This window comes from Xyrauchen texanus, chromosome 26 (assembly GCF_025860055.1).
Source record: "Xyrauchen texanus isolate HMW12.3.18 chromosome 26, RBS_HiC_50CHRs, whole genome shotgun sequence".
In the NCBI taxonomy this organism is placed as follows: domain Eukaryota; kingdom Metazoa; phylum Chordata; class Actinopteri; order Cypriniformes; family Catostomidae; genus Xyrauchen; species Xyrauchen texanus.
The window spans coordinates 8,971,409-8,997,396 of record NC_068301.1 but is presented as its reverse complement, the minus strand read 5'-3'; the positions used below and the strand labels follow the sequence as shown (position 1 = coordinate 8,997,396).

The 25,988-nt window shown below is 38.2% G+C and overlaps 1 protein-coding gene across 1 annotated transcript in view; it reads right to left on the bottom strand.

The window, feature by feature from the left end:
- Positions 1-17,212, bottom strand: part of LOC127619518 (chromosomal protein D1-like) — a 37,305-nt gene extending 20,093 nt beyond the window's left edge. The window contains exons 1-3 of the mRNA XM_052092357.1: positions 17,063-17,212; positions 6,893-6,933; positions 479-562 (exon numbers count right to left, since the gene is read on the bottom strand). The gene's annotated coding sequence lies outside the window, so the exon portion shown is untranslated. The remainder of the gene's footprint in view (positions 1-478; positions 563-6,892; positions 6,934-17,062) is intronic.
- Positions 17,213-25,988: the final 8,776 nt, after the last annotated feature.

The window sequence follows — 25,988 nt, the reverse complement described above, 5'->3', positions numbered from 1 at the left end:
AAACTCATCTCCCTTAAGCCCGTATGTCTGCCGCTGCCGATACCTTATTCAAAAAGCCAGCAAATGGCAGGTTGCTATGGGAACTCGCTCCTTGGCAACTTGCTCTTGGCGACGTGCCCATCGGTTGCCAGGGCAGTGTTGTCAGAGGCAGCAAAGTGCCATGCCAGCTGTGTGCATCTATGTATGTGTTTGTTCATGTTCATTTTGTTTGGCCATGTAACTTTAAATTGAATACTGTGTATATTTGTGCTTTTGTAGCTCAAATGTAATGGATGTGTATGTTTTTCCATTCTGTATTTTTTGTTACGTCAGGTAATGTTTTTGTCAAATAGAAACATAGACTCTCAAATAAATATAAAATCATTTGTTCTGAACAAACACACAATACATTGTTTGAAATTCCATGCAGTCATGCACAAAACAGATATCAAGACATATATATGGAAAGAAAAATAAGTGAGTTCAGAATCACTATTACCGTAAATGCTGAAATTCTTTCCATCATTCCAGTCTTGGCAAAGGAATAATACTGATGATTCCATATTGCAGCTTCAGAGCATTCCTGCCATCAGAAAAGACATTAATGCAACCAAAGACAATAGATTTATTACAGAGTTAAAGGTTAATGTCTTACAAGTTTTATATTGCAAAAAAACTAAAACCTTGACAAAAGTCTCCTATGACATCTGTTATATATATTGTCCCCAAAAAGGAAATAAAATGAGCATATTGAGTTCTGAGATACATCATTAAATTCATAGAACGACCAGAACACCAATAAAAACATCTTTAAAAGGATAGTTCATGTAAAAATTTACTCATCTTTGTGTTGTTCCAAACCCACATGACATACTTTCTTCTGTGGAACACAAAAAGAGATGTTAGGCAGATGTTCAGTCTTAGTCACCATTTACTTTCATTGTATGGAAAAAAAATAATGCAATAAATGTGAATGGTGCCTGAGGCTGTCAGTCTCTAACATTTTGCCTAACATCTCCTTTTTCGTTCCACAATTAAACAAAGCCATACGGGTTTGGAACAACATAAAGGTGAGAACATACTGTAATGGCTGAATATACATTTTAGGGTGAATTCTCCCTTAAGCTCATGACTGTAGCTCATGTAAATTTGAACCAAACACACTATAAATACAAATATAGATTTTCATTTTGGATAGTAAAATGACACGTTACGTAACATTTCATTTCCATTGTATATAATTGCTCTTTGGCTAATGTAGTGAACTGTGAAAAGCTGAATTTTGAATTGAAGCCCACGCCTGCTGATGAAAAGGTCTTTAGGTTTAAGAGCTACACTTACAATGATTTAATGAAAACACCCATGTGCCACACAAAATCCCTTCCTACAACTTTGAGAAAAATCTAACAGACAAATAATTTAGGCTCTGATATATCTGAATAGTTAAAGACTGAATGCAGATGAACGCATATTACCAAAAACAATATGCTGTATTTAGAGATGAGTTATATATGTATTATGAATTGAAAATACATCTGGGTAAAATGAATTAAACACCACAGAGAAAAGACAGGCAGGACAGTTTGTAAAGAAATATAAAACAATGGCACATGAATGTCTGTATGTCATTTAATTTAATTGTATTTATTTGTACATTGTTTTTCACAGAACATATTACCAAAGCAGCTTTCCAAAAATAGTTTAGATAAGGGGTTTGGGTAAGGGCATAATATTAATAATAATGTCCTTAGCGCCTCATCCGGGCATTTGCACGTGATGAAATCGTACACATTTATACTCAGAAATCATCCGAAATAGCTAACTTGTATAATATGTACGAATTTTCATGAGACTGGGTTGTTTTTTTAAAACATAAACATTATGTCTCTATGACACTATGGCGGTATTTAATTTGTCGGGTCATAATGCCTGAAAATTAAAACAAAGCACATTATTGTGGTAGAAGCGCTACGGGTGAAAAAAATGTCTTTAGACTTCAGCTTATCACAGATAATAATTTTGATTAGTCTCCCAGTATTAAAAACAGTTTAAAAATAAAATATTTATTTACAGTGGGTTCACACATACAATGGAAGTCTAAGGGACAAATACTGGAGGATTTAAAAGCAGAAATCTGGAGCTTATATTTTTTTTATGTATAAATTAATTATCTGTAAAAAAATAAATAAATGTGTTGTTTGAGCTGAAGGTTGTCCAATTGTAACTCAAATTAAAAATAAAAAAAAATGTCTCACACCATCTAATATAAAAATAATAAAATAAGGTGATAAAAAAATGTGAAAATGTTAAAATAAATGGTGACCAATTACTGCATCAACTTTCTCTTAAAATATAAATAAATATATAATAACCCTAAATCATGTTTAAAACGGTTAAAAAGGTTAACGCTGTGTTATTTGTCATACAACTATTCAACTACAAACAGTTTAGCTAGCTTTTTCAAAAATATTTGATGTTCACAGATGTGAAACATCATAAAGCATGAATTTAAAACATTTGAAATGAATAATAATTGCCTAATACATAATTCAATTTAGATTTTTTTCTAATATTCTGCAATTTGGTACCAAAAAAGAATTGCACAGTGGATTGAATAAGACTGTGGCAGGGCGGAGGGCGGGCCGGGTCATGATTCCACACACCTGGCCCCTAATCATGCTAATTATCCCTCGAGAGGGATAAAGGCCGACAGAAGACGGGAGTGCGACAGAGAGAGAGATTTACGGACAGCTGTCCGACACCTGTGTGTGTGTCTTTTTGGGTCAGTTTTATAATTAAAATATTATTTATATTGTCAAGCTGGTTCTTGCCTCCTCCTTTCCAGTAATCCCTTTACATTGGTGCCGAAATCCGGGAAGGAGGAGGGATGCACCGTAGTGGAGTTCTCGCCGCTACCATCCACCCCAAAGGAGCAGCCGCAGCCATCCGCCGGAGGACGGCCGTCGACTGCGAGGGGAGGAGGGGCTCCCAACCAACCACCTGGAGCGGTTACCGCTGCCAGGGGCAGGGGAGACCCCTACCGTCCACCAAAAATGCAGCAGAGTGTTCCGTCCACCAGGGGCCGGAGGACTGCCTCCGATCTGCCCAGGGAGGCATGGCTGTCATCCATTAGAGGGTGGAGGAGTGGTCGAGGATCAAGCTACGGCGTATCGGAGAACAGGCATGTAAGTGTTTATTTTTCTCTCTCTCTCTATCTCTCTCTCTCCCACTGCCGCTCCGTGTTGGCCTTTCCCTCTCTTTTTTAAAATGTTTTGTTAATTTGGCACGATCATCATTATGGCGTGTAGGTGGATGGGGCGGAAGGCATGCCCCTCACAGGGAAAGGGGGGCGGGGGTGTATGTCATGCCAGGGGCTCCCCGGCCAGAGAGAACGAGGGAGAAATGTGGCAGGGCGGAGGGTGGGGCCGGGTCGTGATTTTGCACACCGAAGACGGGAGTGCGACAGAGAGAGAGATTTACGGACAGCTGTCTGACATTTGTGTGTGTTTGTCTTTTTGGTTCAGTTTTATAATAAAAATATTATTTATATTGTCAAGCCGGTTCTCGCCTCCTCCTTTCAATTAATCCCTTTACAAAGACAAAATCCATCAAAGATGCACAAACATTCTCTTACAGTAATCCTCACAAATGGCAATGATATTATTATTATTTTTAAACAAACAAAACAAAAACAATAAGTCTGTTTCTTACAGGTCTGAGGTTCTTCAGAGGTTTTAAAGAACATATTGCAGGTTTTAATGGTTTAATTGTGTCACCTGGCAGGTCCTCCTCCATTCATTCCTTCAGGACACTGATCAATATGGCATCTGAGCCTCCAGTCTACATCATTACACAGCCTGATGGAGGTTTGTGTGTGTGTGTGTGTGTGTGTGTGTGTGTGTGTGTGTGTGTGTGTGTGTGTGTCTTGGTGTTCAAACTATTTCCACTCTTTCCACTCCTGAGTAGTGTTGATTTTTTTTAGTAAAAATGTCTATGTTTAAGGCTGACTGTTGTTGATAAAAAAATCATTTATGATTTCTTGTATTTGAGTGCAAGTGAGGTGTATTACTGAAGTGATTGGTTTATGGTGTGTGTGTGTGTGTGTGTGTGTGTGTGTGTGTGTGTGTGTGTGTGTGTGTGTGTGTGTGTGTGTGTGTGTGTGTGTGTGTGAGCGTGTATTTATCACTTTGTGGGGACCAAATGTCCCCATAAGGATAGTAAAACCCGAAATTTTTGGCCTTGTGGGGACATTTTGTCGGTCCCCATGAGGAAAACAGCTTATAAATCATACTAAATTATGTTTTTTGAAAATGTAAAAATGCAGAAAGTTTTCTGTGAGGGTTAGGTTTAGGGGTAGGGTTAGGTTTAGGGGATAGAATATAAAGTTTGTACAGTATAAAAACCATTATGTCTATGGAAAGTCCCCATAAAACATGGAAACACAACTGTGTGTGTGTGTGTGTGTGTGTGTGTGTGTGTGTGTGTGTCTTGGTGTTCAAACTATTTCCACTCTTTCCACTCCTGAGTAGTGTTGATTTTTTTTAGTAAAAATGTCTATGTTTAAGGCTGACTGTTGTTGATAAAAAAATCATTTATGATTTCTTGTATTTGAGTGCAAGTGAGGTGTATTACTGAAGTGATTGGTTTATGGTGTGTGTGTGTGTGTGTGTGTGTGTGTGTGTGTGTGTGTGTGTGTGTGTGTGTGTGTGTGTTGGCAGCGTCCTGAGCAGTCTGTGTGTCCTTGTGTTTGCACAATGCAGCAGAGGGCGGAGAACTAAATCAATAAGAAACAAATGAATTCAGATCAATATTGAGTCGAGTGATGGATAAAAGGGGATAAGGGAGAGGTAAAGAGCGACAGAGAGTGAGAGAGGGAGAAAGGGAGAGGGGGAAAAAACGTTTGAACAGTCTCTTAGACTTACTAATGCACTTTGTAAAGAGCATTTCGACTAGAGGTTGAAAACTTAACCTAAATAAAATACTCTTTGCTAGCTGTGAAAGAAAATGTCATTTTTTTATGGTGTCACTAGTTTTATTAGTTTTCAGGCTTGTTTATAATCATTTGTGGATTGCAGGGTGGTATTTCATTTATGGACATAAATTGTAAAAAAAAAGTAAAAATACTTTGCAATGTTTGGGGGGGCTGATGCCAAGAATTGTGAGTTTAGTTTTGAAAGTGTCCTGGTATTCTCTGTGGTCTCCCCATTAAAAAAATCAATGAGGTAACCACATTTTTCACTAAAATAAATGGTAAATGGTCTGCACTTAAATAGCACTTTTTTTAACCTTAGCGGTTTTCAAAACGCTTAACACTGTGAACTCATTCACCTATTCACACAATCACACACCAATGACAGCCGAGCTGACACGCAAGGTGCTAGCCTGCCATTGGTAGCAACTTGGGGTTCAGTGTCTTGCCCTAGGACACTTCGGCATGTGGAGTCGTGTGGACCATCCCTGCGATTAGTGGCTAACCCGCTCTACCACCTGAGCCACAGTCGCCCCATAAAACACCATATTAAGCACAGTTATCATTACTACTGTAAACAAAGTAATGTAATGATATCAGATGGTAATACAATAGTACTTTGATATATACCATTGTAATGAATGAATAACATATTCATGTACCATGGCATTTAGATTGCTCCAAGGTACTTTAAAGAATAATGTGGTACAATCATGGTACATATCCAACAAAATAAAAAAATTGGGTAAGATTGTACTTTTTAATATTTTATATTAGTGTAAATATGTAACAAGTGAACTGATTATGGTATTTAGGTAAAAAAAAACATGCAGTGAACATGATTGTAAATGCTATGATACAAGCAATAATGAAAACCTTTCTCACCTTTGCCAGTAATATATTTTATAACATCAGAGCGTAATGGCAAAAGGTCTTAAATTATGGACTATGTACTGCAATTCTTCTAAAACCACAAAGCCCAAATCTACATATGCTCACCTCCCCCTTTTACACCCATCACTTAGCAAAACCTCATCTGTTTGAGTAAAATCACCACAGAGTCTTAAACAAAATTTCAAGCCTTGATCACGTTATTACACAATCAGTCATAAAACACATTTCTATAAGTCTCAATTTAACCCAACGCAAGTCAGTCTGAGGCAATTACAGGCAATTACAGGCAATTTGCATCATGCTATATATATTTGTTCCCGAGAACTCTGATACTATTTGCATAAATGTAGCATTTAAAGGTGCTACAAACCTGAATGCCTCTGTTTGACATTCTTTGCCATACATTATTATGAACCCAGCTTACAGTGAGATGTGTGTTTGTTAGAGAGAGTAGAGGGAAAATGCAGAAAAGAAAGAATGGTATAGATCTATAGTAATTGAACTATTCTGCCATCAACATTCAGCATAATGAGTGACTCATGCAGAGGAGGGAGAAAGAGAAATATGGAGACATGCAGGAAGTAAAGAACGATTAAAGAGAACACTTATATATGATGTCAAATTCAGTGGTGGTTTAATTTGTATACATCTTATGGCCTCCTTATGCATTAATGTGAGGACATTGTCTAATTTACAGCTACTTCACCTTGGATCCTGACCGCCATGATCAAAGTGATTACGTGCAAGGCTCCCAATAATAGTCAACACATTAAAGTTATACTACTCCAACTTCAACACCTCTCATAATCTGACAAAGGCACTTTATAAACTAATGTACTGTAGTTTAGTCAGACAGACAGACAGACAGACAGACAGACAGACAGATAGATAACTGTACATTATATATACACAAAGACAGATATTGCACTAAACAGTCTAAGTAAATGCTTTTTAAATTTTTACATTGTAAAATACTGTACATAATGTAATGCTTATAAAAATTAATTTGCACTTTTTCAACTTGACCATGCACTTTAAAACTTTACTTACATTTGTTGTGTAATCACCATTTCTTCCTTTAGAACTCCAATCTGTAAAGAAAGAATGGAGAGGGAAAATAGAAACAGGGTGATATAAAGATCTGACACATGTATCAATTCAAGGTCCATTAAATCTACTTTTAAGATATTTAGCCATGAATCCCACAACATGTTGGAATTTATCAGGCGAAGAACGTCAAACAAAATATGTAAAAACTTTTACATGGGGCTACGCTTCATTCACCTCTCTCGTTGACTCATTGCCATCTCACGTCTCATAGATAGCTGACGAAATGACCACAACAGAACAACAGATTCCACTTTTCACAGTTACAAGAATGTGACCAATGAAATCATAGCAGACAGATGTGCTGCCCAATTACTGCAGCCCTTTGAGAAAGCCAACTACAAATCATACATGTACAACAGTACCAGGCACATAACTTGACTGATAACACACAATACCTCTGTTTCTCTCTATCTCTCTCTCTCTCTCTCTCACACACACACACACACACACACACATTTGCATGTAGATAAAAATACATTCATACATAATTAATTAGTTCATTTGTATATGTTATTTTGTATTTAGTTCAGTATTTCTATATTATTTTCTATTTTTCCTGTCAATTAAATGCATTATTTTAGTATGGTGTGTCAGGGCCGTAATGTAATCGCTACCTAATGGCATTGTCAAGTTTAATTAAGGCAGGTTTAAAAGGGGCCTGGGTAGCTCAGCGAGTATTGACGCTAACTACCACCCCTGGAGTCACGAGTTTGAATCCAGGGCGTGTTGAGTGACTCCAGGCAGGTCTCCTAAGCAACCAAATTGGCCCGGTTGCTAGGGAGGGTAGAGTCACGTGGGGTAACCTCCTTGTGGTCGCTATAATGTGGTTCCGTCTCGGTGGAGCGTGTGGCGAGTTGTGCATGGATGCCGCGGAGAATAGCGTGAAGCCTCCACGCACACAACGTCTCCGTGGTAACGTGCTCAACAAGCCACGTGATAAGATGCGCGGATAGACAGTCTCAGACGCGGAGGCAACTGAGATTCGTCCCCCACCACCCTGATTGAGGCAAGTCACTACGCCACCATGAGGACTTAGAGCGCATTGGGAATTGGGCATTCCAAATTGGGAGGGGGAAAAAAAGGCAGGTTTAAAAGATTTCAAATTGTATAATATATTTTGTATCAAAAACAAAAATGTAAATACATTTTATTTCACTTATATTATTTATATATATGCATACAGAGTACACACACACATACTTGCACTCTTTCACACAAATACAGTCTTGTGCCTTGTTTCACTATCGCTCACACCCAACCTCCAGCAACTCAGGGTTTGAAATTCATGTGCAAAATAAATAAAATAAGAGCCAGACAGAACACATGGGGTAACTCAGGAGGCTGGTGAGGGAAGGAGAGAGGAAAGGGGGGAGGGGAGCTTTGCAGGAAGACAGTGCCATGTAATGACAATAGAGGGAAAAAGAAAACTCGAAAAAGAAAAAGGAAGAGCGACATAACACAATGAAACGCAGGGTCTTGCATAGCTGCGACTTACACTTTGCAATGGAATTCTTTGTATCAACCTGGACACATTCCAACACACACACATATATATACACAAAACATGTGGACACATTCCAGAAAGCCTCAACTGTTAACCCTTACTGTACTATGATAATTACTCTTACTCCACAGAAACGCATGTTCAGACAGACTCCCTACTATCCTTCACAAGAGCAAACGGACAGTTTATTACACATGTTATCAGGTCAAATCATCAGATCCTTCCTATACAGTGAAATGTCATTCCCTCAAACAATAATATTTTCAATGTCATGAGTGTTCATTCGCAGTATAAACACAGATGCCACAAAGACACTTTGCCAGAGAACTCAACACACAAACAGCCCAAAGCTGTTTCACGAAAGCACAATTAATAGTCACTGTGCATAAGATATTGCCAAGCACATGTCATCTGGTCACCTATTTATACGGTCAAATTATCCATATGAACTGCATCTGTTCCAAACTATCTGTTTTTTTTAAGAAAAGAAACATGTCTTAGTAAGGTAACAAATATAGCTCTTAATAGGTCACTAAAACAACAAAAACACGGACTGTTTTTTAGATATTTTTGTTAATTAATTTTGAATAACACAAAAATATATTTTCTCCCATAAGACTTTTTTGTTTTTACATTATACGCCTGAAAGAAAATTAATTTGCATATTACATTTATGCATTTGGCAGACGCTTTTATCCAAAGCAACTGACAGTTCATTCAATGTATACATGTTCAGTATGAATGTTTCCTGACCAATCGAAGTATCATAGTAATCCTCCTTTTTGCTTAAGATGCATATTCAGTGTTTTTCAAAAATGCTTCCTGATTAAATAATCAGGAACAATGAATCTGATCCTTTAAACTGGTAAACAGACTCTTTAATTTTCAGCCCATGTTTTTTAATGCATTTTTTTACGGCACTAACTGGAAATTGTATCATTCAGAAAATGTAAACATCTGGATGAATCACACGCAGCTGTGAGATTGTGATGAGTGTGTGTGTGTATGTGTTTGAATAAAGAACAATGCAGCACAGCTCCTATGCTCTGTAATGAAGGAATGGATGATATCTACATCATTTACTCACCCTCAGTTCATTCCAAACCCATATGACTTTCTTTTTTCCGTATTGAGCACAAAAGGTAAATATTTGAAGAACATTTTGGCCTCTCTTTCCCATATAATGAAATGATTGGGGACTGGGAATGTTGAGCTCCAAAATGACAAAAAAAACAGTCCATATTATTCCAAGTCTTCTGAAGTCACACAATAGCTTTGTGTAAGGAACAGACAGAAATGTAAGTAGTTTTCTACTGATAATCCTTTCATTATATGAAAAAGAATGGTCGTAATATTTTTTCAAAGATTTGCCTATGGAAGAAAGACATCCATAAGGTTTTGGAATGGCATTAGGATGAGTAAATGATGGCAAAGTTATCATTCTTGGTTGAACTATTACTTTAAAATGAGGAGTGCTATTGAGCCACACTTTCTTTAAGTACCTCAATCTGTCCTTCAATTCTTATACACTAATTACCAATTTTACAACCATTGTATAATAATGAAACTCATTCATATTGGCCATGAACCACATGACCATCTGCCGATAGTAACAAAAATCACAGCATGCAGTCTTTTTTTCCTATTAAAGCCTAATCCATGTAATTCCTTAAGGTCCTTTCATCTTAGAACAACAGTAACAATTTCTTGGATTCTTTGTCTAATGCATAAGACCTCAGCTCTCTATAATCCAAAATAGCACTGATGCACCTGTGTTCTTCTTGGGTTCCTGTCAAGCTTGGACAAGCATTTCAGACCTTAACTGACATAATTCCCCACAGGGGTTTTGCTTTTATCTTTCTTGAGGAATTCATCCGGCATGCTAGTGGAGTGCTTCTGAGCATAAACGGATTCTGTGGCTACATGAGAATTAAGATGAAAAAGTATCAACCAATTCATGACACTGACACCGGGGACTCCGAAAACAAACTATGTTTGGACAAATTTGGAAGTTTCAAATAAAGAATAGATTTTTCTCTTTACCATTTTTATTCACCCCAAATATGAAGTTTGAGTTTTGATGCAGACCTCATGGTTTTCATGATAAGTAAAAATTAGCAATTTATATAATTCTTAAATGATGTTAAGTCAGTTGTCAAGTTCCTTATTTGCAAGCAGCATCTCTTAAACCGCTGGATTGACCGTTGATATGTCATCCATCCCTCCAATATATCTTAACATGCAAAACTTCCGTATGGCATTTTGAACTTAGCTCTCAAGAAAAGTATGCCTCTAAATGGAAATGTAGTTCAACTGGTAGGGAATGGTGGCGACAATATACATTTACTCTTTAGCTGATGCTTTTATCCAAAGCGACTTACAATGAGGAACATCACAATCAACATGCCTCCTGATTTAGCTTTAGCCATTTGCTCTTTTCAGTTATCGTTGACTGACAAAAGTGATCAGTCAGCAAGCACCATTAAATGTTCCACCAACATCTCTGAGGATTTAGCTTGTAATTCATATCAAACCATGGCAGTGGGGTTACAAGACTATACCTTACTAACTCTTGTCAGAGGTTTTCTGAATGAGAGAGAATAAAATCTCCATGACTAATTCAATTTTTTTAACCCTACAAATATAGCAATTCTTCCTAATTTGAATTGACTAGCTAACTCACCAGCTATGCCGACCATTGCATATATTCAGTTCTCAAAAAAATCCAACACAATTGATAATTCTTTAAATAGAAACATTATAACATTACATTAACAATTAGTTACTACATCACTAATACTAAGTTAGTATTGCAACAATTCTATAAGTGGGCTAATCACATGCTAAAATTGCTAATAATGTGACCACCTGTTTACGCTTTTTAAAATCTATCCGAAAATGCACAGACTATTTAAATTTATTTATGTTGAAATACATTTTAAACTAAATTGGCAAAGCTGTGTACAAGACGTAACAAGACATAAAACTAAAACATTCCCTTACAAAAATCGAGAATCTTCAAATTTGCAACAAACCTTTTTCTTTTTTTTTAACAAATGGAAATGGATGTAACAAATATTCAAGATACATTTAAAGGCATAGTTCAGCCAATAATTTACTCACCTGTATAGAGTGGATATGGTCCTGGAAGATTTGTTTAAACCATAATGTGGTATTGTGGTGAAGTCACAATAGCTAGAGCAACAGATGATGATATATATCTTAAATATGCTAAAGATTTGTTCTCAGTACATTATTTCTAGGGAGCAGGGGCATTTCCCATTGTATCAGTCAGGAGTAAATAAAAGTCACTGAGCTATTTCACATGTTCGCATCTTCATTTATCTCTCTTAAAGAAAAAATCCAGCACAGCCCACTGGATATCCTGAGGTGTATGCAATCCATAACAGTATGGTATGTGGTTGAATTTCTTACATTATAAATGAGAAATGCATGAGATGGAGAAAACAGAGGGAGGTCATGAAAGGAAATGAAAATAATGAAAGAGAGAGGAAGACAGATTCCGTTGAAATATGCTACAGCCTGATCTGGACATGGGGTAGAAGATACTACTTAATGGTAGATGGAAAGATATAGTACGTGAACATTTTGCAATGAGTTCTGTGAATTATTATTTCTCATGTGAATGTAAATCGAATAGTTCAATTGGCTGTATTCGTGTTGTTGTTTTATTTGTTAAAACCAACTAAAGTCAATTTTTGAGCAAGTTAATACAAAATTTGTGTTCAGAACCCTCTCCTTGCCTTACTCCGATTCACTACGGTAAGCCTAAAATAATGATTTTTATTTTAAATGGTCGGGTTCGGATTTGGTGCGAAATAGTAGGCTTACAACATTCGTCCTTGTAAACTCAATTCACCTGCAAAATACAAGCCCAGTCTGTTGTATAGGGCTGGGATATCACCACGAAGATTTTGCTGGTGGTGTAAAATGAATACAAATTTTGTTTTGACATGCTCAGGTTTAAGCCTGCCCAAATCCAGTTATATACGAATACAGATACATACAAACTTCTGCACTACTGCTCAAACAAAGTAGCGTTCATTGCATTAAATATATCCATATGTAAATACTTAATAAATGAGGTTACATGTGCAAAGTTCTGCCAACATAGGGTGGTAATGCACGCTTCACGACCACCTCTATCTCACTCATCCTTCACAAGATTGCTCCTGCTCTCAAGTCCATCTGCCACTCTCATTGAAAATGAATTTTTTAGTTTGTCATTCCACTTTTTCCCCTGCCAAAAATGCATTAAGGGAAGGTATTTTAAAATCATATAAATGCATTTTAAACAGCTACTAAATTAAATTGCCACTCAGTGTGTTCAAACAAATGTAATAGTTTTATACATTTAAAAAAATGCAAACCAATTGTAAACCAGCGAATTGGAATCAAATCGATTCGCTTTCATTTAAAATATTCACACCCCTAGAATATATGTTTGAATAAGTATTTAAGTTTCAATACAACAAGATCACACATTACATTTAGTCATTTAGCAGATGCTTTTATTCAAAGCGACTTACAAATTAGGAAAATAACATGCAATTTGTTATACAAAGTTCAACAACATCTACAGTGTTGCACTGCCAATCTCTAAAGGTGGCTGGAGTAAGTACAGGTGCTAGTGCAGAAGAAAGAGACAGAAGTTTGTGTGTGTGTGTGTGTGTGTGTGTGTGTGTGTGTGTGTGTGTGTGTGTGTGTGTGTGTGTGTGTGTGATTGTGTGTACAGTAAGTGCAAGTTAAGTTCAATAGTAAGTGCAATAAGTGTGGATTTGTTAATTGCTCACGGAACAGATGTTTTTTCAGCTGGCTCTTGAATGTTGAGATGGTATCAGCAGATCGTGTGGATGATGGAAGCTCATTCCACCACAGTGGAACAGAGAAAGTGAAAGATTGTGAAATAGACTATGAGCCTCTTTGTGATAGGAAAGAGGCTCAAAGGCTCCTGAACTCAACGTGTTGCTAACAAATTTTCCCTTACCCTGAAATCAACTCCATTCTGCCCAGTTACTGACAAGACCTATATAACATCCAACATCAATGGATCAATGCCTCAATTCAAATATGTTTACCTTTTCTCATGGCATGATTCCCGTAAGCAGCCATGGATATATGGGTTCTGATCCAATGGAATGGTTAATAAAATATGCATTCCTGTTGACTGTATAACATCATTTACAACTTAAAACAATTCACTTTTGGTGCCACTCTGTGGACATTGCACCCGGAAACTGGAGCTCACAAGAGCCCATACGTTACACAACACTTCTAGCTTTGGCCACTGGGGCAGCGGTTCACATTTCGGTAAGCAAAGACTAATTTCAGCTGCACAATTTTCAACCTACTTTCGCAAAATTCACAGTGAGATCAGCCTGGCTTCTATACACAGTATAAAGTTAAAAGACACTGACATATACAAACAGGGGTAAGACTGATGAAGTCCCTGACCTTGACATTGGGTCGAGACAAGGCCGACTCTTATTTACACACTGTTCTGTTACAGAAAACCATGGAAAACATTCCACCATGACCACTAAGACTGATGAAGGAAAATTACACATTTTATAATGGTTAAACAATAATATGGGTAAATGTTAAATGTTAAGCCAGTCCCTAAAATGTAACAATTGTTTGATTATGTGGTTAATGACAAGAATTTGTTTAAAAGCCTCAATATGGACCCTGCACTTATTTTAGCTACAAGGTGACTTAATAATGGAGAAAACTGCATGTTGAGCCTATTCCTGTTAAGATGAAGGAACATTGTGATAATGACTGTGGTTAGATATACTTCATAAATTATAGAGCAAAGATCTGCTCCAGCGGATTTATAAGTTACTACACTACTCCATAAGTTTCAAAGTTGTTATGTAATGTTATATAACAGACATATATTTCATAACACTGGGGACCCTGACACCCTGGCATCATGTCTCCTTTGCTCTTTTCTCTCACTTCATCTCTCTTGTAATGTCGAAATCAATTACGTTATTTTGCAGAAAGTCCCCTTGACGGCCATTGATGGCTCGGTATCAAACAAAGCATGTCGCTGAGGAGCGGGTATGTTTTTTTTTCTCTCCGCCTCTGTCTGTCTAGCGCTAGACCCAGACAATTTCCTCAACCGAATTTTGATATCAAAGAGTCATCAAATTCACCCCTCCTCTTTGCTTGCCCTGATTTCTCTCTCCCATCATTCCCTCTGGGTGATAACAGGGTCAGGCTGGGGTCACGGCACAGATGCACTGCCATCCAGACAGCAAAACCACCCTCAGGATGCTGTTCTGAAGATAACAGATTTTATATTGCTGCAGATTAATGAATATCAACAACAAGAAGCTCTTTGAAGATTAGACGTTATGTATAAAGGCTAAGAGGAAACATCATTTATACAAAATGAAGACACATAACTGCAACAGACAGCACTATTTTCTTTAAAGGAATAGTTCACCCAAAAATTTAAATTTTGTCATAATTTAATGATGTTGTGTAAGCTTACCAAGGAGACTAGTTTCTAACCTGCATCACTTCAAAAGACATGGATTAAAACACTTCAGTTGTATGGATTACCTTTATGCTTTGGACCCCATTGATTTACACTGTATTAAAAAAATAAAAAATAAACATAATTTGTGTGAAATCTGCCTCCTTTTGTGTTCCACTGGAGAGAAAAAAATAATATGGTTGGAACAACATGAGGGTGAGTATATTATGACAGAATCTTCATTTTTGGGTGAACTATCCCTTTAAAAATGTCTTTACCCATGCAACACATTATAAGCAACATACTGTATGAACATATTACAATGGAATCACAAATAATATTCTAACATTAAGCAGCATTATTAATTGTTAAAGCCACTCTAAAACTTCATGGTCTTAAATAGGATGATATTTTTTCAGTTAACATAAAAAAAGTCACACTGAAGAATTATGCTAATTCTGTCTATTAGAGCAATAATGTTTCTGATCGCTTAAATCAGTACCATAATTCAAGAAGTTTAAATGCTACATTAACAAGAAGAGAGCATATTAATAACCTAGATTAGTTTTACCATCTACAGTAAGGTCACTATAAACACTCTTACTTAGGGCACTAAACAGAATGCAGGTAAATATGCATAAAAAATAACTATAATATGTATAGTTTCCAGTACGAAATTTAAAGCACAAATGAAAACTTGCCTATGAATGCACCCTTATGAAAACCACACACATACTTTTTCTCACTACAACATGCACAACCTGCACAGATACACACCCACACACAAAAACAAGCGTTATGCCTACCAGCTCCAGGTGCATACATCAATCTAAACCACGGATAGTTCCTCTGTAAAAATATGCGGATTAATACGACAAAAACCCAAATCTCACAAAAATCCCACCAGAACGAAACAAATGAAAAATATAGAGAGAAATAATGGTAACATTCAAAAAGGAAGCAGAGAAAAACCAACATCACGACTCAAATCCGGAGTCGGAGGCCCCCATTCTTGATCCTTCAAAAGCATTCGGCTTTTTGTGCATTTTAAGTGTCTCTGATTTAATGCCTCAATACACCGGGCAACCCTTGGATTAGATGTTTACACCACCACATGTGTCATATTCCTTTAGCTCAGTCGCTCTTCATTAGCATATCTGATGATATATAACGTCCAAACATTCATTAAAACAATGGTTAGATGACCATCAAATTAATACTTTTTCTAATTCAAGGATCCAGTGTACCTTTTTGCCCACTGCTATAATTAGACAAGTGAACTACGACACACATACAGTACATAGGCCTGAAATTTGTGGCTATTGTCTCTGATTCCCCGGAGCAAGCAGACAACAGGATGGATGGACAGTTGTAGGGGTTCCCGGATAAAAAGGTTGTTGGACAGAAGAAATTGGGGGCATGGGGGCATAATGTGATAGTAACGCATCACAGGGAAAGAGGGCGAGCCCCACAATTCCAAACACAGTTTGCTCTCCTGCATGTTCAAGCACGCATGGAGACATTTACACACACCCACATATACGGACACACATGGACACACAAAACACACATAGATACACATATCACATCTACCAGTCCAAACTGACAAAATATTTGCACAACTGGACCAGGATTTGATCAGAAAGAATAATGGAATAGGGTTGAACAGAAAACAACCCTACATTCTTCACATACATCACACAAATGCTTTACATATTTCCTCCACGATAACTAAACACTGCACATCCCCAATATCAGCCAACCAAAATATCAATCAAGACCATCCAGAGCGAATTTCAGATACAAAAGAAAACACTGGTGAAGAGCAAGAGAGAACTGATAAGAATTGGAAGGAGAGAGGGAGAGAAAGACACAGAGAAAAATAATACAAGATTTAGGGTCATTTAACACTATTTTATAAAAAGAAATAGGAGAAATTAGTTTATACATACAAAGAGAACATTAATAGAGTTAAAATTGATAAATATAGTGTCAGAAAGTGAAAATGAAAGAGAAAAATATGGATACATAGAAAAGAATGGGATGGAAAGTGCATAAGAAGAAAATAGCGGGTTAAAAAACGGAAAGGCATAAGTACCAGTTTGGATCTTTTCTCCTTTCCTCATTCCTCCTTTTCCCCCTCGTTTCCCGCGATTTTGTTGATCCCATACTCCGCCATCCCTCGCTCTTTCTTTCATTCCTCCGGGTCCTTCCTCCTCTCCGCTATCCCAGTGCCAGTAACTTCATAGCATTTCCTCCCAAACCACGTTTTCCTTTTTTTCTTTTCTTTTTACCCATCCCATCAGCCCATTTCCTACCGTTCAATCAGTGGTCTGGACTGCTTTCTATCCTCCTTGTGTGTTTGACACTTTCAATGCTGGAATTTTGGAATGGGACAGCAAATTATTTAACAAACAAAAAAACACCATAAAGGTTAAGCCAGATATTTAGAAAATTTCAGTAAAGTGCTATGGAGAGCAGACAGTGTCCAAGTACTGAGACAAGTAGGAAAGGGAGCTGGTCAGGGGCCTGGTTTGTAAGGGAGGCACGCAGGAGGGGGAACCATGGAAAGGCTTTGCGTGTTTCTCCGTCCAGTAGGGAGGAACACAGATGAAGCTGCCAGGCAGGATGAGAAGAGGAGACTGAGAGGGTGCATGTGCATGTGAGCAACCGCATGAGGTGGTGGGAGGGGAGGGAACGACAGATAGAAAGAGAGAGAGGCTAAGGGGTTTACAGGAGGGAGGGAAGTAGTAGGAGTGAGCCGTAGAGTCGGAGAGTTCAGGGGAGGGGGCCCGGAATACATTTTCTCTCCTCCGCTGTTGTCTCCTGGTGTTCGATCTCCTTTCATTTGCTCTTGTTTTTTCAATCTCACCTTTTTCATTCCAGGGCAAATATCTTGCCTCCGAAAAAAGAGGGTGTGGTTTGAAATGGAGTCGGGATCCCGTTTGGTACGCCAACCTGTGCTTTCTCATTCCTCTCTCTCACTCTCTCTGTCTTGCTGTCTTCCAGGTCATTTTCTCCACATGCACTTGAACTCTAAATCCTGTCGGCCGGCCCCTCACACCCCCCTTCACTCTGTCTGATAGAGGCTTGAAATAGTGCTTGTAGGCTGTAAGTGAGAGTGCGAGGGAGGGGAGAGAGGGGAGAATAGGGGGGACAGAAAGGGAGAGAGATGTGGGGGGAAGGGGAGAAGGTTTACACTGTGCAGAGAGTGTGTGTGTGTGTGTGTGTGTGTGTGTGTGTGTGTGTGTGTGTGTGTGTGTGTGTGTGTGTATAAAACAAGAAAGAAAAGAAGAGAGCCCTGTGCAGATACAGTACTTTTTCACTGATTTTCAGCTATCAATCTGTAGATTTTACTAAATTACACCTTGGTTAGAAGTCCTTTAATACAAGAAATCATCAACCTGGTCTCATAACAAATCTTAATAAGAGTACGAGTAGCGGAATTGTAAGAAATTGTAAGAGTGCTGGTACAACTTTTAATCCCTATAAAAGATAAAAATAAATAGTGTATAACCCTAACCTAACCCAAACTCATTATTAGGATTTCTCTTAAGTTTAATACCTAACCTAAACCAAAACCTAACCATAAATACTAACACCTCTCCTAAATCCTAAAACTAACCATGATCTTTATTGGAAAATTGCTATCAAAGAAGAAAGAGAAACATTATGGTTTTGATCAAGCATTCTTAAGATTTAAGATTAACCATAACGTTTTTTTTAACCCTTAATCCAAACCCTAAAACGAATAATGATTTTAATAGTAAAATAACATGACAATGGAAGAAAGAAAACATTGGGTTTGAAATTATATGAGGGAAGCACGTTACAGGTTAATGACATACATAAGTCATTTGTATTGCATAAATAAATATGGGAATAAAAGTTGTTCGATATTTTACAATTTTGCCATCTCTTATCTCGTGCCTCTAAAATGCCCATCTATGTGATATCAAATAGATTAAAGACACATTTCTCATCCTATCTAAAGTGTTTAACTACACGTAAAGTACATCTTAGTTATTACCTGTAATCCATACTATGAGTATAATGGGTGAGAGAGTATTTGAAGAATAATCTGTTCAAGCAAAACAGATTGGACCAAAATTAAAGCTTGTCTTTCATGTTTGTTAGGGGAGGGTAAAGGCCTTGATATACTTCCAGGGAAGTTCTTATTCATTCTTTGTTTAGGGGTAAAAATAAGATCTAAACAGCCGAGCAACGGTATACAAACATATGTATACGAACATTCAGACACACCACACAACTGTGGGAGGTGTTTAGAAGTACATTTATATAAGCAGACTAATGTGACATTACAATTTGTTATCAATTACTTTATGCCTCATACCTCATTCTATGTGTAGAATTTATTACATTTGCACCAGCTCGCTAATAACTGCATGCTGGTAACTTCTTGTTGACTGATTTTGACTGACTGAACAACATAAACAGAATTAGCTATCAGCCTCAAGGTAGGAGGAGCTCCAGGTCACACCTACTGATGAAGTGGACCAATGACAGTAAGGTTTTCAGCAGCCGGTAAGAATTATTTCTAAAAGTTGGCCAAGACGAGCATTACGAATCACCAAAAGGAACACAAAAACACTTTTTGGTCAGATTTGGTTCTATATGACATCAGACCTGTTTGTCCTTTGATTTGGTAGTAAGTATAACAGAGCATTTGTATAAGAAAGAAAGAAAGAAAGAAAGAAAGAAAGAAAGAAAGAAAGAAAGAAAGAAAAACTTGCAAATTACCTTTTTTACCATTATAACATCAATAATACCTTCTTTGTTCTAATCATTTCTAAAATCTTTAATGAGCCCTAATTTAAGACTAGAGTAGTCTAATATTTAATGACCTGAGATAACCAAGGGATCACAAAGTTAGTAACCTGCTTTATTGTGCCCCCGAGGAAGACACTTAACCTCAGGCTGCTCCAGGGGGATTGTCCCTGCAATAAGTATACTCTAATTCAGCGTAGATGAAAGTGTCTGCTAAATGCCATGTAACAAGTCCTGTTAAGATACTGCAGTACTGCAGTGTTTAAACGAAGCAGCAATACATATTCCTACTAATTAGTGGTGGTTGTTAAGGCCAGCATCACTATTACTATTGCTCAAACTAAATTTTGAAGTATATTTTGGTTAGACGTGAACGCTAGGTGTCTGTATACAGGACTTGTGACGCACATTTCGGCATTAGCAGAGTGCTCGAGCACTAAACGGGTATGATCATATTTTTCTAACCAAGTGTACTCTGAATGTGAAGTATGCACATGTGCCTGTAATTATATGCACTAATTAGTGGGTCCACAAGGTGGAAACACTCACAATTGAGCTGTTGCTTTTAACGAAGACAAGCTAGAAGTAATCACAAGCTTGTGTGTGAGGAGGTCAGGAGATACTTTCATTTGTATAACTCCAGTCTGAAGGAATATAAAGACATCTTTATGCGTCTTAATATTCCAGTATCTCACTGCAGTCGTAATGTGCCAACCGCCTGTGTTGGCACGCACAGTCAAATTGAGTATACTTGAAAGGCTGATTGTTCAACTGTAAGCAGACGCTAAACATTTGCATCAAAACCAAAGTATACTCTGGGCTTAAGTATTGCACTGCGGGGTGTAACTCGTCCTGCACCGTTTGTGCTACTCATGTGGCTTGTTGAGGAGAGGTGTGCCATTTATTTTTTGATGAGAATGGTCTGGATTTTCAACAGGCAAAAAAATAAAAACACACAAATTTATAGTGAAGGACGGACACTAGCCATATTTAGAGACCAGAATAAGCACCATAAAAGGTTTTTTTCCACTATCGCGTAGAACATTTCTGAGCAGAGTACGGTAGCATTTCCCCTTGAGCATGCCAAAATACAAATGCAAAATGTACCCAGCTTAGATTTCTCAGCAAGTTAGCTAACCGTACTCAGGACAGAGAATTGTGCTTTAGTGATGTGGCGACTCAAGATTGGTCACTTCCTCTGTAAGTCCATTCTAATTTTGATTTTGCAGCAATACAATGGAAGAAGAAACTGTAACTGTGTCAATGAGCCTGGATTGGTACGGAACAGCATGATTCCGCAACTAAAACTATTTGGCACGATGATAGAAAAGAACCTATAGAAACTTGTAGATGGGTTGTTTTGATTTGGGCCAGAACTCCAGCGAATCACCTAGCAGCGCCATGGCAACCACCCAAAGCACCCTAGCAACTGCATAGATACGTTTAAAAAACAAAAAACACTCAGAACACCTTAGCAACTGCATAGCATGCCCTGGCAACCATCCACAACACCCAACCACCATGTAGGCAAGTTTTAGGATACTCTATGATAACTACCAAAACTTTCAATTTCTGTATCAGATGTTACAGATATGTGGTTTGATTCAATTTACACTGTTTTATTCAAGGTAAGACAATTAAATAAACTGTACTACACAGTCACTTGATATGGGACACCTGCAAAGTCTGTTAACAAAGAAGTGCTGATAATAGGAGTCAACCTGTGGGCCAACCAGGACAAGTTATCAAGACAAAGTTCTCAACATGCAACATGGAGCAATGAAATTCATGACAAAGAAACTAAACTACCACACCTGGGCAAGCACATGGCACACACAGGAAATAGACATGTCTGAAAGTATCCTGAAATCATCTCCATGCGGCCCCATCAGGCATTTTTGCATTATTTTAACTGTGGTCGTTTTTCCCTCAAGCACTAATGATAGCCGGTTGCGAGAGCAACCTCAGAGACAGGTTCTGGTCCTGTGGGAACCATGAATGAATCACGTTCACTTAATCCAGGGGTGTCCAATACGTCGATCGCGATCTACTAGTCGATCGCAAAGGCAATGCTGGTAGATCGCACAAAATTTAAATGTACTTTAGTTAAATTTTAATAAAAATAAATATAATGTCTTTCCTTCTTTTAGTTTCTGTCTGACTTGCACTTGACGAGTAAATATTGACCAGGCGAGGTTTTGTTTATTCAGTTGCCATGACAACTAGGTTTGCGCATACGCGCCTTCCAAGGATTTCTGAGAATAGAGCGTGAAATTGCGATGCTACTGCCCGGATTAGGCAAAACTGTCTGATTCCACTCAGTGCAAGTCATCAGAATAAGGTAAATGCTCTGGCTATTGTAATCTATTGTGCTGTAAGTGTTTTGGGTTTAGTTTTAAAACTGAATGATATCAACATTGAACATTATTATATATTTTTTTATTAATTAGAAGATGAATTCCATGTAGGGATACATGCAGTAGTCCAACAAGCATTTTCTTATTTTAAATGAAACTGTGTTTTTTTAGTTGGTAGATCTTATTGAGTTGGTCATTTAAAAGTAGATCATCACACAAAAAAGTGTGGGCACCCCAGACTTAAACAATAATGAGCGCAATTTGGAGGTTGCATCTCTACTCCATTGACAGTTAGGTGTAGTAGTGTAAGGGGTTTGGGGTTAGAGTTAAATATGCATTGCTGTTGAATGTATTACAAAAAAATGCAACTCACTTTTGGCGCCATACTGTGGACATTTCACCTGAAAACTGAGGCTCACAAGTGTGCATTAGAGGTCTGCAGGGCCTTAAAATGAAACCCGAACCCAACCTGTACCCGAGACCGTGTGGCCCAACCTTACCCGGCCCAAATGATACCGTCAGATTTTAAGCCTGAATCCAGACATTGGGACTTGTGACTTGGTGACTTGGACTCGAGTCGACTCGAGTCGCTATTTTTATGACTTGTGACTTGACTTGACAAAAAATAAAATACTTACATTTATGCATTTGGCAGACCCTTTTATCCAAAGCGACTTACAGTGCAATTATTACAGGGACAATCCCCCTGGAGCAACCTGGAGTTAAGTGTCTTGCTCAAGGGCACAATGGTGGTGGCAGTGGGGTTCGAACCAGGGACCCACTGATTAACAGCCCTGTGCTTTAGCCACTACGCCACCACCACTCACTTGACTTGACTTGACTTGAGACACTTGTGACTTGAGACTTGTCGACTTGAGACTGACTGACTTGAGAGACGGACTTGAATGACTTGAGTGTTAATCACATCATGTTTTCAGTTTTAATATAAAATATATAAATTATAAAAAAAAAAAAAGTTGATCCAGCTGGAGCGCAGGCTGAGAATAGTTTTGTCATGACTGGATCACGACACTATAGGCTATCATCAGCCATGCCCTCTCGTACCTTACGCACACCACGCCCCCTTAGATCAGATAACACATCAACATGTCAGCCGGAGGTTTAACGTTACCGAGGGTCATCGCTTTCGGCTTCAAAAATTATTATCAAGATGGCAAAAGACGAACAGCGCTTTGCAAGACATGCAACGTTAAGATCGCGGACAGCCAGACGACAACCTCCAATTTCGTCCGCCATTTGAAGAGCCATTCTGCCCAGTAAGTGCTTGTCAATTTGTTAATTTTATCTGGTTAGTTGGTAGTTAGCTAATGTAATAATAGCAGGGTTCCCACGGGTCCTTGAAATCCTTGAAAGTTTGTGAATCTGAAAAATAAAATTCAAGGCCCTGGAAAGTTCTTGAAAATAAACATACATAGATACAGGTCCTTGAAAGTGCTTGAATTTATTTTGTGCAAGAAGTTTTCTGGAAAAAAAAAAAATCTGTCCATTAATTTTTTTATTTCTCCAACACTTCGTGGCTTATGCTGCATACTAGCCTGCTTGATTTACGGTAGTTACACGCATTTACGTTAAGTGTTTCCCGCGCGAGGTACTTTGTTTTGTACGTTGACATGACGTTCACGCGCGCTGGTACCTCGACGTTTCCCACTCACAGACATTGCAAAAATAGGCTTATGGATATACTCTGTGTGAGTGAATGAGTGAGTGTGGGTGTGGGAGTGTGAGAGCGCGAGAGTGAGTGTGTGTGTGTGTGTGAGCGCGAGAGTGAGTGTGTGTGGGAGTGAGTGTGGGAGTGTGTGAGAGAGTGTGTGTGTGTGTGTGTGTGTGTGAGAGAGAGAGAGTGTGTGTGAGAGAGAGAGAGTGTGTGTGAGAGAGAGAGGAGAAATGTAACAAAGTTTAATGTATGTAACTGTGTTTGAGAGAGAGAGGGAGGTGTTCAGAGAGGAGTCTGTTGGATGTTAAGCTGTTATTTGTTTTATGGACTCAATGTTGAAAATTTAAAACATTTCAAACACTGTTGGCAGAAGTGAAAAATAAATAATTTTATGAAGTTACAATTTTGTTTGATTCCTGAATGTATTTTACTGAACATGAGTATTGTAATTTACTGACAGTTACTTATATCTTGTCTTTTCACTTTATTATGATCAGATTCTGCAGGTAAAATTACAATAATAAGGTGACTTGACTTGGACTTGACTTGACATAGCCTGTGACTTGACTTGGACTTGACTTGACATAGCCTGTGACTTGACTTGGACTTGACTTGACATAGCCTGTGACTTGACTTGGACTTGACTTGACTTGCCCAAGAAAAAAATACTTGGGACTTACTTGAGACTTTAAGGTTAAGACTTGAGACTTACTTGAGACTTGCACATGTGTGACTTGGTCCCATCTCTGCCTGAATCCGACCTTAAACCTAAACCAAAGAAATCTAATTTCTTCTCCTAGAAAGTACTGTTGCAATAGGCTGTATATGCATATAGGCAACATTCGTAACAGTACTGAAACAGTAAACATACACAATTTTAACAAGGCAAAGCAGCCCCTTAGTACGCTAGAGCAGAAGGGGAAAAGCATTGACTTACCGTTTATTTGCTGAAACTTCACCTGGTGCAGAACAATCTGGAATAATATGAAATAATGCAACAGTCCACTCTATGCAGCCTGAACTTGTTCAGATTGTTGAATCTTTGTGACAACTGTGCTAAAAACAATCTTGACACAGCGTAAAGAATGAAACAGAGTGCAAGTGTCTCAACATGCGTTTTTGAAAAGATCTTTTTAACTTGACACGGTGTTTAAAATATGCCGGTCCAGTGCGAGACGGTGAAGAAAATGCGAGACGCAGTGCAAATATCCAAGACATTCGTCCAGCATGTGTAAATATAGGAAAACAATGGGAAAACAGAACAGACACACACAAAAACATGTTCAGTATGAATGGCCTCTAACTCGTGCACGTCTGTGAGTGAGAGTGCGTACAACGAGTTTGGTAAGCCTGTATAATTTTTCATTCATACAAAGCCTACTTGAATAATTTGTTGGGTTCTCCGGTCTTGTTGGGCCTGGGTTGGGTTGCAGACCTCTAGTGTACATACATTTAACAACACTTCCAGCTTCAGCCACGGGGAACAGTGATTCAAATTTTAGAACGTATGGACCGATTTCAGCAGCAGAATGTTCCACCTCCTGCTGCCCAATTCACAGTGTGGTCTGTAAAAGTAACATTGGTAATTTTAAGAGAAAATTGATAGCATTCTTGTAACTCTTAGTTAATCTTCTACAACATGCAAGCAGTCGTTTAGCAGATGTGGTACTTTATCCAAAGCAACTTCCAGTACCAAAATTTTTTTTTAAATACCATGCATAAATTGTCCTTTCAACCTGACAGATATCACTGAAATAATATCTTGAGATATTTACACCTGTCTTTGTGTCAGCCCTAAGCTATAAATATCTAACAAGATTTGGGGGGTGGGGGGCCTGCACATTTTTGGCAAATCAGAGAAAACTTTCTGCCTTTTACATATTTGGGTTTGCTGACATGTCTTTGGAGAGTGGGATTTTGATGTAAGTCCGTAAGGCTGAAAAGTGTAGCGGAGGTTAGCAAAATGGCTGAAATTTACAGAGACAGCCCCATGGAGCAACCTGTGGTTAAGGGCACAATGGTGATGGCTCACAGCTTTTTTCCTTGTGGAAACAATTCTAATTACTAGCACTGAGCTTTAGCTTGAACCACTAGACTGCAAAATGGCCATTAAACTCTGATTGATTGTTCGCAATGTACAGTACCATACATTCCACTTGAGTAATCTTTTGGTTCCTCTACCAGAAGCTATGTTCACACATGCA